Source organism: Peromyscus maniculatus, chromosome 6 (genome assembly GCF_049852395.1).
Source record: "Peromyscus maniculatus bairdii isolate BWxNUB_F1_BW_parent chromosome 6, HU_Pman_BW_mat_3.1, whole genome shotgun sequence".
NCBI lineage: Eukaryota > Metazoa > Chordata > Mammalia > Rodentia > Cricetidae > Peromyscus > Peromyscus maniculatus.
In genome coordinates this window covers 43671696-43686121 of record NC_134857.1, presented here as the reverse complement: position 1 = coordinate 43686121, position 14426 = coordinate 43671696, and the positions used below count along the sequence as shown (strand labels likewise).

At 41.1% G+C, this 14426-nt stretch overlaps 1 long non-coding RNA gene across 1 annotated transcript; it reads right to left on the bottom strand.

Annotated features, from left to right (window-relative positions):
* Positions 1 to 534: 534 nt before the first annotated feature.
* Positions 535 to 14068, bottom strand: LOC121830445 (uncharacterized). The gene is made up of 2 exons (XR_006073658.2): positions 14024 to 14068; positions 535 to 728 (listed from the first exon to the last, which is right to left on the bottom strand). It is a non-coding gene; the product is annotated as an uncharacterized LOC121830445 (long non-coding RNA).
* Between the last annotated feature and the right edge of the window lie 358 nt (positions 14069 to 14426).

Below are 14426 nucleotides of genomic sequence, written 5' to 3'. Positions count from 1 at the left end.
TTCAGCTGCTGCAGGCCCAGTGACACTGACAGCTCACACTGAGACAACCCAGATTTCTTCAGGAAAATTAATCATTCTCTTCCTTCTTATAGCACTCCTATAGCACTCTCTTCTTTTATTGCAACTTTTTAACTTCTCTGATTACAACAGAGTTCTTTTAAGTTATTATTTTTAATAAATGTGTAATTGGGAGCAAATACTTAAGTCAGTTGTTTCACCAGTAAGTGAAGCTATATAAAAATGACAACAACCCATCATAAAACCCCACACTCAAAATTTAAATATGCATTGGTGTAATGGCCCAGTGATGAGTTCCTACACCACTGGATATGTCATCTAATGAAGGAAAATGTGAAGTAGACATCAAATGCTTTGTGATAGTCAACATTGTCTTTTCCACACAAGAGGAACTGTATGTCCATCTTCCTGCAGGCTGTTTTAACATTTTGATAGAATATACTGGAAGATGCCTTTTGGGTGTCAAACACCCCAAATCTCTGCTTTCACCAAAAACACCTCCTCAAAAACACAATGTGTCATAATTTTCTTTTATTTCTTTTCTTGGCGTATTTTAGTTCTCAGCAACACTTCAGATTCTTCTGGTAAACAAGGAGCTTGTACATGTTCTTGCAGCAGACAGATGGGTGTGTTTCCTGGGTATCTTTTTAACATGAAGAAAATGTTCCTCTTCACGGCATCTGGGTAAGATGTGGAGGTCTGTCACAGCTCTGAAATACAGACAGAAATAATCATCTCTCTGCCACATGAGGTTACTCAATAGGTAAAAAACGCTTCCCTATTTTTTTCTCAAGCTTTGAAATCACAGATGAAGTATGAGTCCACAAAAGCCAGTCTACAAAGCAGTACTCAGATATTTCTTTTCATCAATCATTTTTATGGATGTTCTCCAATCACACTGCCCAGATGGCCACTTTACAAGCCTGTGGCAGCAAAAACAACCCCATTTCAAATGTAAGGAAAGAGCTAAAGAATAGATTCTAAATGTATATATGAATAAAAATGTTTTATTCATCTTTACTCATGATTTCACTGCACAAATCCCACCCCAATGAATTATGACATTTGGTTGGCAAACATATGGTAACATTCTCAGTGACACTGACATATGGTTAAATCATTCAATGAAAAAAAAATCTACCATTTCCACAGGATAATTCATTTTAATCAACACAAAGACTACACGATTCTCTTTATTCTGCCAAGTCACCATACAGAAGGGGGGAAGAAATCAACTTATTCTACAGAGACAATGACTGTGAGAAAATGTGACATTTTGTTAAAAATTATTTATGCCCCTTGTGTGTTCTTCTTTCCTACCACACCTTTCACCTAATTGCGGGAGATCAATACCTACACTTACAATAATCCATGTATTTTGCTGGTTTACTCTATTTCATGGCAAACCTTTATATACAACTGTATGCACTGTGGGGTCCTTAGGGATGGCTTTAGGCCCTTTTCACTCTCTCTCTCTCTCTCTCTCTCTCTCTCTCTCTCTCTCTCTCTCTCTCTCTCTCTCTCTCTCTCTTTTTCTCATTTTTTCCTCGGTATTTCATATAATTGGGTTCTCTTTATCCATGAAGCTGTCATTTTCTTTCTTGGTGATACAGATTCAACCCAGAACCTTGACAGTGCAAAGCATGTGCTTTACCACTGAGTTATACCCCTAATCCAGGTGTTCTGGACCATGAAGAGATGTTACCAACCTATCTTCAGATTAACTGCAAAGACTTCTCCCTGAGCCACATAGCCAGGAGTTGATGGAAGGGGCATATTGTAGTCCAGATCTGACTTCCAACTACCTCTGTATAGTCCACAAGTGAAGAATGCTTTTAAATATTTTATAAGTTCAAATAAATGAATAATATTTAATGATGGTGTGGAAATATTAGAAAGTCAAAGTTTACTGTCAATTAGTAAATTTTAGTCAATCATAAATCTACTAACATATAGTGACTTAAATTGTTTCATGGTAAGACTATTTGTAGCTCAGGTGAGACTAGGACTCAAGGACTAGGACCTACCTTCCCTTTCCAGTGCTGGGTTACAGGCATGCACAACCAGCTATGGCTATTCTTAAGATATCAGAATTAGAAAGAATGATTTCAAAAACACGGACTAGCCCACATATGGTTAATATGGCACTTCATAGAAAACACATGTCGTCCCATGATGCTTGGTTTGAATTATCAGCTTCACACAATCTAGAACCACCTGGGATGAGAGTCTCGATGAAGGATTGTCTAGAACATGTTGGCCTGTGGGCAGGTCTGTGGGGAATTGCCCTGAATGTTTCAACTGATTGAGGTGGGGCAACCTTCCCATTGTGAGTGCTACCATCTCCTGGGCTTGGGTTCCCGACATGTAAGTGTCAAGAGGAGGCTGACTGGAAACTACTCATTTCTCTCCACTCTTGACTGTGGATGTGCTGTGACTGTTTCAAGTTACTGCTGCCATGACTTCCACAATGATGTACTGTAACCTAGAATTGTGAGCTAAACTAAAGCCTTTCTCCCTTAAGTTGCTTTCTGTCAGGATATTTTTATCACAGCAACAGATGTGAGACTCTCCAGGACAGCCCTGATGGAAGCCATTTCAAAGCATCTACTTTGTCTTAATAGAACTCATGAAATCTATGCCTTTTATTTACTTAATTTGACTGCTTACATTTCTACCCGATCACCAAGGACCTGGTTGTACTAAGAAGAGACATTTGTTAAATAAGTATAGGAAAAATGTTTGTTGAATAAATATAGGATAAATAAATTAATTATAACTGCTGAGCTAAAGCTTCTTAATTGTATATCCTTTATAGGCAAGGAAGAATGAGGGAAACTCATCTCTTATTATAGTTCAGTGCATTATAACAGTGACAAGATTACAAAACACACACACACACACACACACACACACACACACACACACACACACACACAAAACTGGAGCAACACAGAATGGCTTGATCTGACCTTCTGAGTCTGATGATACCAGGCCCGTTCACAAGAGGCTTAATCCACTGTGGTTTCACTTGTGAGTCAGACTCAGGCACCCAGAGAGGAGGAATTAAGCCTTCTCAGGCTTCCTTCCCAATACCATGGCTTCCCCTTTAGTAAAGTCATTCACTGGTTATACCACCTTCTCTCTTGTTCACATAGTTCCTGAATTTATTTGGAGTTAATTTACTTTGTATTACCTCACTCATAAAATGTTTGACTTTTTATTTACTTTGCTTACTTACATCTATGTCCAGCCACTAAGGACTGCTTCCTGGAAGTGCTTAGTTCTTACTCATTAACAATTATTTCTTAGGGATTAGCTGTACTCTGTAGGGTCTACCTGCACTTCTTCATTAATATGCTAAAGATTTCCCAAATAGGTCTATGTCTCCAGAGATGCCAGTTTTAAGTGAGGATATGTTGTCACATGCCCATGGGACTATGCTCCTATGGTATTCCATGTCCAAATGTGAGCTGCACACTGACTTGGCCCTCATTGAACTCCAAAGAGAACAATGATCTTCATATAAAGGAAAATTGCTGTTCTGGGATCAAGAACAACACTTCATTATCACAGCTGACAACCAGAAAAATCTATGTTCCCATTCAAACATTGAGGTGGGTATGAAGCTTGTTCCACTCCGGTGAGATCTGACTGATGGGCTATGTCCTTTAATCTGGAACAATGTTGGAGAGCAGGCCATGCTAAGAGAAAGCTGGAACTTCACCATCCTAAGTGATTTATTTAAATTCATCAGAACATCTGGAGTATCAGCTGGTCTACCTGGTGGTCTTAGATGACTCACTGCTGCTCTTTAATAAACGGACCCTGGCTGCTTCTACTGAGCTCTGCTGCCGATTGTAAAATGGTGTTTGCTTTCCCTGCGCAGCAGCATTTTAATATAAAGAATCTGTGTCTCCTGTGTTCAGTGGACTGAATAGTGGGAAAGGCTGTAACTGCTGCCCCCTTCAAGAAGGGGACAAGCTATAAATCCTTAGAACCTGGAAAGTGAATTTCAGATGTGTGCATAATGAAAACCAGATCACCACAAATACAGTCTCCAGGTTCTACAAATGAAATCTGGCCATTTTCGGGCTCATCTGTATTCCATGGCCTTTGCAATATACAACCTAAAACTCACAAAGACATTTTAAAAAAAAGTGAGCAGGGTGTTTCTTTAACCCCAGTTCAGAGGTCTGTGCTCCACCTTCATGTAACTCTGTGAGAGGTCTGACCTGAGAACTCTGAGTTTGATTTCAGCATGGGGAGCCCTGATCTACCATGTCCTGGAACTGCCGTTTAAGATGCTGTCTGTATGTTTTCTCCTTGAGGAACAGCACAAACCACAGTTTCCCCCCCTTTTCCCCCCCCACCCCCCGTTTAAATGCAGAACTCTGTGTTGGCTCTGACGTTTTAAATTGCCAAGGCATGAAGAGTGACTTACCCAGGTTTTAACTTCCTGAGTTCAGAACTGTAGGCCCTCCCTTCAGCTCAGTGGGCCTCTGCATTCTCATTCTCATTAATTAAAGGAGAACACCAGGAAGCACTAGTGATGTGTAAATTGTCTTAGAGCAAAGCTCCGAGGGCCTCTGAGGGAGAAACAGAAAGCTAAAGGTTGGGGCTGCAGCCTGAGGTGAACTGCATGGTTTCTTTTCTCCCATTTACACTCGGGGACATTTTAGCTAGTTGGCACTCTAAAAACACGAGTTATTTGTAACAAAATGTGAATAGAGTTTGAAAACTCTGTGCCCCATAATTTCTGTGGCATCTTCCAGATCTATAAAATTGTAAACATTGAGATTAGGAATTAAACCACTAAAATCTAATGTCAATTCTCTTCTTATATTGCTGTATCATAACCTTAGCAAATGATGACAATAATTTTTCAGGTTCCTTCTGCTTTGGGAAACTTTGTCTATTCCCCTCCATCCACCTTTCCCAAGTATCTACTCTGTTCAAAAGCCTCCCATGGAGGCATGCCTAGGATATAAAGAGGAGTAGACTGGATTGCTTGTTTGTTTTCATTTGTATTGTTACTGGGTGTCTTTCAAGGAAGAAAACAACAGAGAAGGAAAGCATTGGGTAAGTAGAAACACAACATTTAAATATGATATCATAGCAAAACTTTAATTGCTCAAAGGGAGACTCAAGAAACTGACTGGTGAGGGTGTGATAAAAGACTGAGTCAGAGGAGTGTCACCTCAACACATCCTATCCTTCCTTGTTTCCAGCCTAGATGAATGCTGACCTGGAAAAACAAGCTAAGAGTTTTCCTTTCTGCCAGCCTCCTTCCACCTGAGTCATGCCAAGTCATCTTTCCGTAACCTTTGGTCTCTCCAGCCCAATGAGTTTTGTGCCCGAGGAATGGGCAGGGCAGTTTCACCCTGGTTCTTTACAGCAGCTTCCTTTAATGAGTCTTATCCACTGTGCCCTTGGGCAACATTCTTAAAAAGTCTGCCGTGGGAGGGATCAAACTCTGTCCCAAACTGCGTGCATACCAGACTCGCTTTCAACCAACAGTGCTCTGCTCCTGTCACCACAAGGAAGAGGGGATTGTTCAGGCTCCAGACAAAGTGTAGCATTTTCTGAGAGGAAGCTCTTGCTTCAGGAGCTTTCAGGGGAATACTAGAGACATTTAAGAACTAAGTGCTGGCTCAGCAGAGCAGGCATGCTTGCTGAGAGGAAACTCTAACAATGGTTCCTGTGTTTTGTCTCCACGTCTTCCCATAGCTCATCATGACTGGCATTTACAGTTAGGCATTAGGGCCACAGTCTTGTCAAAGATAACAACTCCCCAAATTAATTCTTTAGATCTGTTCTTTGAAAAGTGTGCCTTTGCATACATTTCTTGTATCTGGAAACTTCTGTAGTAGCTCTTTTGTGTATGATTTTCACCTGTGCTTCTTGCCACTGGCGATAAAGTGAACTTTTTTTTTTCTGTTTTCTTTTTTGTCACATCAGTTGTCACCACTCTGGTTAGACGCGACTTCCAAGTACCTACACTGCTGTCAGGTACTTGGAATCTAGGCAGTCAATACTTAGAAAACTTGCCCCTGACAGAGAAGTAGTTCAGTGGAGCGTGGTAATATTAATTATAAGTAAAAGACTTGAATAATTTCTTCCCTTCATATGTTTCTCAGGGTGGTCCTGTGAAACTTTTGTGATATTTTTCTTCCTTTCAAAATTGTTCTTGGGTACTGGCATTTTAAAGTAGGAAATTACCACGTTGATTTACTTATAAATTCTTATTCTTAAAATTGCTTTGTGGGCTAGGGATGTAGGTGAAAGGTTTTTGCACCCCAATAAACCTCTCTACTGATGTAGCAATCCAATCAAACCAAATCAGACAAAATTAGAAAAAGCCCTGGTTTAATGGGTAAAGCATCCCTGGGTGACTCTCTAGCCTCCCAGAGAGGAGATGGGGACGAGAGACCAGAAAACCACATGTCTGTTTTCTGGGATACAGCTTAAATACCCTGTGGTATTGAAGTGGTCTTGAGCATCTCTGGGGGAGGTGCTGTGTTTGATGGGCTTTGAGGGGGCAGGTTTGAGGAAAGAGATGGGGCAGGAGACCCTCCACCAGAACATTCCAGACTCTTTGGGTATATGGATACCAGGGTGCCAGGGGCTGAGATGGAGCTTCCACCAGAACAGTTGGTCACTTGTTGGAGTGCTTGTCTAACATGCAGGGGAGCCACGGGTTGATATTCTACATTGGAGAAACCAGACATGGCACTTGCAGAAGGTTGAGGCAGGAAAGATCAGAAATCCAAGGTCATCCTTGACCATATGGTAAATTTGAGGCCAGGTTGGTTTACATGAGACTCTGTCTCAAAATATAAAATTGGCTGGCTTGAGAAATAGCTCAGCAGTTAAGAACACCAGCTATCCTTGAAGAGGATCTGGGTTTGGTGCCTAGTACTCATTTGACAGCTCACAGCCATCTATAACTCCAGTCTAGGGCATCTGATACCCTCTCCTGGCCTCTGTGGGTACAGGAATGCACATGGTGCACATGTATGCATGCGAGACACTTAAACACACAAAATCAAGATAAATAAATGTTTTTAAAAATTGCCTTCCTTCAGGTACATGGTACATACACATACACTTAGACATATATGCATAAGCATAAAATAAACAAATGTAAAAACTTTCCCTTGGGCATTTATGACTTACTTAAAAGTCTGCTTTTTAGATATTACAGCTACTCTACACTTATCAGTTTTACCTGCAGTATTTATAGAACATTCCAAGAATAAACTCTGAAGTTTGGGGCTTTTGTGTTACATAGTGAGGAAACAATCCTTTTAATTGGTTTTGGGGATTAAATTCTCTACTGAAAAGTAGGCCTTAGCAGAAATATACTATACAGAAACAACAACACCCAGAAAGAAAAAAAAAAAGAAACAAATATATACTTTGGGAATTTATTTATAAAACCTATTCCCCTTTACTGATTGCATGAGGACATTCATAGCCTCATGGAATACTCTAATTCTTAAGTAGTAAATATGGAAATAATTTAAAATGTTCTGTTGAATGCTGGGCATCGTGTTGCTTGTGTTTGTTTGGAAGGAAAAAAAAAAGGAATCCTTATTAGAGGCCTTGGTCCACAGGGTTTCTGAAAAGTTTCTGACATTGATGGCTTCTGTGCCAGCATAGTGTCTGGAGCGCTTGTACACAGCATGCTGTAAACTGATAGGCCAAGTTTGTATAGACCACTGATGCAGAAAGACGTTTAGAAAATAGGACTTCTCTATGGTTCTTCATACCAGTGCACACCACAGCTCCTGCTCCAGATGCCAGTCCTGAAAGGCCCCCAGCAGCCATGGTTCTTTGAGGAGGTGATGACCAATGAGTGAATGGACTCAGTGGGACAGGCAGGTTTCACAGACTCCTGACTCACGTTTTCCCATGATGCTTCTCTTTTTCACTGATGGTCCCCCAGTAGGCCTTCAACTTCTCTCCCTCCCTAACTAACCTGCAAGAAGATGCTGATTTTCAGTGCACACCCCCTCCCATGTGCTCTTCTCAACCCTCCTTGGTTTCTACCCCATTCATAGATTTGCCCTCTCTGTTACAAACCTCAATTCTTTTCCCTTGAAAATGTACTACAACAGTGGTGGCAGGAGACGGCAGGTATAAGGTAAGAAGGAGGTGAATGTCCCTGAAATTAAACCGTGCAAGACAAAGCATAAGGCAATTGTAGGGATCAGAGGAAGCCCCAAGTGAGGGAGGTCCTGAGTAGCCATGTCAAATACCCCAATGCCTCAGCCCTACTGGAACAGAGAAGCCTTCCCTGGATGAGGCTCAGAGGAGGGACAAAGCTTCTCTTGGGAGCCTTGGCGCAAGTGAATGACCAGTGTCTTCAAAAACTTGTGACTGCTGTGTCCTTCCCCCAGATGTATCCAGCCTGAGACTGCTCATCTATAGACCTACAAAGACCTCCTTACCGATACTAGCTAGTCCCTTCCCCGGGCTGCACATAATAAAAATGCTTGTGGTTATCCAATGTGGCAGTAGTGCGTGCCACTCCAACAGACCCCAGCTTTTCTGTACGTGTGTTTTGGTTTTTCCTTTCCCTTAACATCCTTAGTCAGGGTCCCAAGACCCAAGCTTTGAGCGACACAGCAGGCAATTGAAATGTATTTCATTTGGTTGGTTTGTTTGGGGCCTGACTTTGGTTTTTTGTTTGTAGCCCAGGATTGCCTGGCTTTGGTTTTTTGTTTGTTTGCTTGCTTGCTTACTTTTTGAAACAAGGGTTTCTCTGTGTAGCCTCGGCTGTCCTGGTACTTACACTGTAGACCAGGCTGGCCTCAAACTCACTGCTCTGTCTGCCTCTGCCTGCTGAATGTTAGGATCAGTGGCTTGGCCTTGGACTTGTAACCCCTCTGCCTTCATTTCCCAGGCCTGGGATGACAGGCTAATGCTACTATGCTCAATATCAGTTTTCTGGGGAAGGTTGAATGCACAACTTGGATGAAGGCAATCTTTTGTAGAAACATTTCCCCAGATGATAAATTATACAATGGGGACGGGACCTAAATGGGATTAACAGTCTTTTCTAATGAGATCAAGATGAGCTGGTTAAAATATAATCAAGTCAATTATGGAGATAGAGTTCAGAAGAGGTTCTCTTTGGGACACCATATTGATTGCCTAAAGAGGCATAGAAAACCTTCAAAGTGCTGGGCATGCATGTCACAATCCAGGTGATGCTTACATAGGTATGGACACAGGTGATATAGACCAAGCTTGACATTTATGATCCTGACCAGAAGAAGCTTCATCACAATAATCAGCAAATGAGATGTATTCATACATCAAATGTCCTATTATACCAGTCCTCTGAACAAGCAATGGTTGGTGTGCAGCAATGATGCCACTAGCAGAGAAGTAGGCACCCTTGGCTCTAGGGAAAACAGAGCTGGAGAGAGACCAGTAGTTTGCCAGCACTTCCTAGCAATTCTATGGTGTAGTGATGCTCTGATGGGCAGCAATAGAAAGGGAGAGAAGGCTGACACCTCTGTCCAGGGTTGGTACTTAACTGCACTTGCAGCATTCAGGCCCCTCCTTCTAAATCTACAAATTGTATTTGGTAGATGAGCCTCTTTAGCCAGAATGGCTTCGTCAGCCAGCTTTTCTGAGTTGGCTTCCCACGTTATTAGCCAGTCATCACAGGGAACATAGGGAACTAGGCTAAATTATAAAGTTTCTGAGTCTATAGTATCCCCATGTGCCTAAAGGCCTGAGTGTCCTGCCAGACTTCTTAGGATAAATGCTAAAAGTAGAAATCCTCAGGGAGTTTGTGAAGAATAAGGGACAGTGGAGTTAGATGCAGACTTGTCTTTCCATCAGTCTAGGGCAGGGCCTTAAATTTCTATTATAATCCTTTAAATCCCCATTTTAGTAATGCAGTATTGCTACAGACACTAGACATCTTTCAAAACCACTTAGACTGTTTACCATTTGGTGGGTTTGCATTGTCTATTAGAAGGAACACAGAGGAAAGATCTAGAAATAGGTGTAGCAGTACCTCATTTCAATATACTTGAAATGTGAAGGTTACCATTGTGATGCCTTTTTTTTTTTTTTTTTTTTTTTTTTTTTTTTTTTTTTTGAGACAGGGTTTCTCTGTGTAGCTTTGTGCCTTTATCTGGAACTCACTCTGTAGCCCAGGCTGGCCTCGAACTCACAGAGATCTGCCTGGCTCTGCCTCCCAATTGCTGGGATTAAAGGTGTGAGCCACTACCACCCAGCCTATGTGATGCTTTTAGCGGACTTTTACAAACACCATCTTTTAAAGGACTGTAACTTTATTTGGTCTTTGTTTCAGAACTGCCTCTAACTTTCTATAATTACCTCATATATAGGATTCATGGAGAAAATATATTTAAAACAAGTGCGGAAATGACATATAACTTCCTAAATCAACAACAAATTAAAACAAAATAAGAAACTACCAATATGAGGTCTCGGGAAATAAAATTGGCTCAAGTGTACTCCAAGTCTCTGAGAATTCAAGCTACACAGAAAGGAACATATAAGTTTCCATGATGCTCTGTTTAAAGCGTGAAAGAGACCAATGAATATAGGTACAGCCATGTACATTTATGCTCTTTCTCGTATTGATTTTTTTATATATACATTTTTTTTTCTATACTGGAAATGTGTGCTTCTTACTAGCAACAGCAATATTTGAAATCTCTTGTGTTTGAGTCTCATAAAGCAGCCCCAATATATGTTCATTTTGTGGGCCAGCACGGACCTCAGAGCTCATAGACAATAGCAAGAAGATGCTGTAGTCATTTACTTGGTGGGAAATGGCATATATGTAGTTACTCTAGACACATTTGCTGACTGGATGGATGTAAACGCATTTCTGAAGGGTACTATGATGTGCTTCTGAAATGGGAAATACTCAGTCATTTACATATAAAAATGATAGACATTTGTGAGAATAATTGTCTCAAACGTCATAGCCTCTGGAGAAGCCACAGTTACTTTTGAAACAGATACTTGTCATTTAGACAACCTTTAAAACTCTCTTTTAGGGGAAGATACTCTGTAAAGTCTGTAAGAAGATGATCAAAAGGAACCTATATGTTATATGTTGCTGCCCAAGTGTAAAAATAGAAACAAAATCATCATAATTTTATCTAGTCCTGTCCAATAGTTCTGCTAAAGTGTTATGATAGACAGCTCTGCTATCGTGTAGTAGAAAAAAATGCATATGGGACAGAATGAACATTGAAGAGCTCTCTTCAGTGCTGCTTTCAAGGAAACTTGAGCCTGAACAATACTGAGATCAAGGTCCAACCCTCCAGATGGGTAACGGCTTTGTGATTCTAGAATTTAACCAGTGATGCCACAGGGCAGAAGAGGCTAGTCTCGAGCTGCAGTCTTCGGGATAGTCAGGGCTTAATCTGGACAGAGAGTAATCTCTCTCTCCCTCTCTCTGTCTTTCTCTATTTCTGTCTCGATCTCTCTCTCTCTCTCTCTCTCTCTCTCTCTCTCTCTCTCTCTCTCTCTCTCTCTCTCTCTCTCTCTCTTCTCTTGTTGTTGGGTTTGTTTTATTTTGTTTTTTGGTTCTTTTGTGGGAGGAGCTCCACCCAGCTCCTAGATAAATTCACACATGGGGGCTTATTATTATTTATGAATGCCTGGCCTTAACTTGACTTAGTTTTTTTGCCAGCTTTTCTTAACTTCAAATCACCCTGTCTATCTTTTGCCTCTGGGCTTTTCCTTTTCTATTCCTGTGTAACTTTCTTTGTTTCTTACTCCATGGTTTCCTGTGTAGCTGGGTGGCTGGCCCCTGGAGTCCTCCTCCTCTTTCTCTGGCTCCTTTCTCATCTCCTCCCAGATTTCTCCCTCTATATATTCTCTCTGCCTATCCTTTCTCCTGCCTTGCTATTGGCCGATTCTTTATTAGACCATCAAGTGTCTTAGATAGGCACAGTAACACAGCTTCAGAGTTAAACAAATGCAACATAAACAAAAGTAGCACATTGTGGTGATAATCTAATTGTACTGAATTATTATTTTGATTGTATGTTAATAAATAAAGTTGTCTGGGAGTCAGAGCTATTAGAGCCATAGCAAGAGTGTGGCGGTGGTGGCACACGCCTTTAATCCCATAGATATCTGTGTGTTCAGGGTCAGAGCTATTAGAGCCATAGCAAGAGTGTGGCGGTGGTGGCACACGCCTTTAATCCCATAAGATCTCTGTGTGTTCAGGGATACAGCCAGCATTGGAGACATATGCCTTTAAGACCTAGGGGGCTGTACATTCAGACAGTGACGAGGCAGTCATGTGTTTGGGTTTACAACCAATGAGAAGGCAGAACAACATACTTTAAAAAAACGAACCGACAGGAAGTAGGTCTCTTTTCGCGAAGCTGGGACAGCAGGAGGAAGGGTGAGATTTTAGCTCTGAGCTCTGACTTCTCGGCTTTCTCTTTTACATTGTTTCTGTGTTTCTTATTTAATAAGACGGTTGGTTACATCTACAGCACATCTTAAAATAATATTCTACTACATATTCTCTATGCCTTTTCCTTCCCATCTCTCTGTCTCTCTTTCCTCATCCTAGTGAAGTAATTCAACTTTATAAACACTTACCTCTGTAATTATGTGGCCTTGAAGACCATGGAATAGGAATTATATGAAAGAGTAAAGAACAATATGAACTAGATGCTTATTTAGTTCACAGACAAGGCAGGGAGCCTGGTGTGAAATTTAAAAGTTACTTCTTGCAATATGTGATAATGAAGACCGGCCCAAAAGCCAACCCTTTTGAGAAGTCTTCATTCTGAGGCACCCCATTCTTCTTTATGGGTGTGGCAGAATATTCCCCAGCCTTTCTCTGCAGAGCACCTCCACAGACATCGCTGTAGAGACCCGAGGAAAAGGTTAAAAGTCAAGGTGAAAGAAACCTTGCCATTCACATGTCTGTTTGGTTTCCAACAATAGAATTTTTATATATAACTAAGCAGTACAAACATTTCCTCAGGAAAGAAAACTCTAACCTCAATATGAATTCACAGTGTCTGTTGTGCCTAAGGAAATACTGATTTAAGATTTTTTTAAGATACACAGTGTTTAGGAGTTGTTTTTATCCAAGCCTACCTTTGTAAAAATAGAATTTTAGTATGACTGAAATGTTTTCAAAAGTCATGCATTACCTGAAATACATTTTTAATCAAGCCACTTCAATAAAAGCTTTTTAAAATGTCCTATCTCTCAACAAATCACTTCCCGACACAGGGTCCTCAAAAAGAGCACTATGCCACAGCCAACCGTTATTATTTAAACACATATAACATCTCAAATGTTCAAAAAGCATGTCTGCAGTGTTCTATAAATAAGTAGAATTTCCTAGGCCTAAGATGAAAACACAAGTGCAGGTGACTTGGTAAAGGCACAGTTGGGGGCTGACATTGTCATTTAGAGTCCGGCACATCTTCTTCCAGCCAGCAGGGTTTTCCCCATGACATGTTCTTTACTACATTTTTAAAATGAGCAAGAAAGCCGTCTCATCATCCACAGTCTCCATAAGCACAGACCGTGCCCAGCAAACACTGAAAGCGGGGATAGCCATCATCTACAGGAATTAAAATAACAGTAAGTGCCTTGACTAAAGAAAGGCTAATTGAGTTGGTGCCACTTGTGCCGTGCCGAAACTGGGATGTGGACAGATATTCCCATCAGTGAAAAGCCACTGTGTGACCATTTGGGCATTGTGCCCTTTGTAGGGCAGGATTGTCATTCGTGGGAGGGATGCTATGGAATAGGGATGCAGGTGTCTCCTGAACCTCTTGGTGCGGGTTCCCATACCTCAGTGAGCAACCTGAGCTAAGCAAATACCCATCCTGAATTTTCTCTGGACAGGTTTTCTACACAGGACTACTGAGAGGAAATAGCCCAACCACTCTCTTGAAATCTTGGCTAAAATTGGAAACCGTGGCCAAAGAAGAAGCTAATGGAGTAAACAGTTACTCACATCCTGTTGTTGACAAGTGAGGCAGAGCTCACGGCTGTAACAGTGAGGTATCAATAGCTATGACATCATAGTGTGTCATGCAGAGGGCACAGTGAGTGTTCCTTTTCAGATGGGTGTGGACAGGTGAGATAGACTTTACTTCCTGTCTACTGTTTGGTCTTGGTCAAAACTATTTATTTATAAACAATGTCTTTATCCTTCCCTGGGAACTTTGTAAAAACTGCTTCTTGTTATTTTCTGAGTTGAAAAAAAGTAGATTGAATACTAAGCCAGGTCATGTTGCCTGGAGAAAGGGGCATCTGTGTGTGTGTGTCGTGTGGTCTGTGTCTATGTCTGTATGTGTATGTGTATGTATGTGTATGCATGTGTATGTGTGTCTCCCCTTAAGAGTCATATTCCTCTA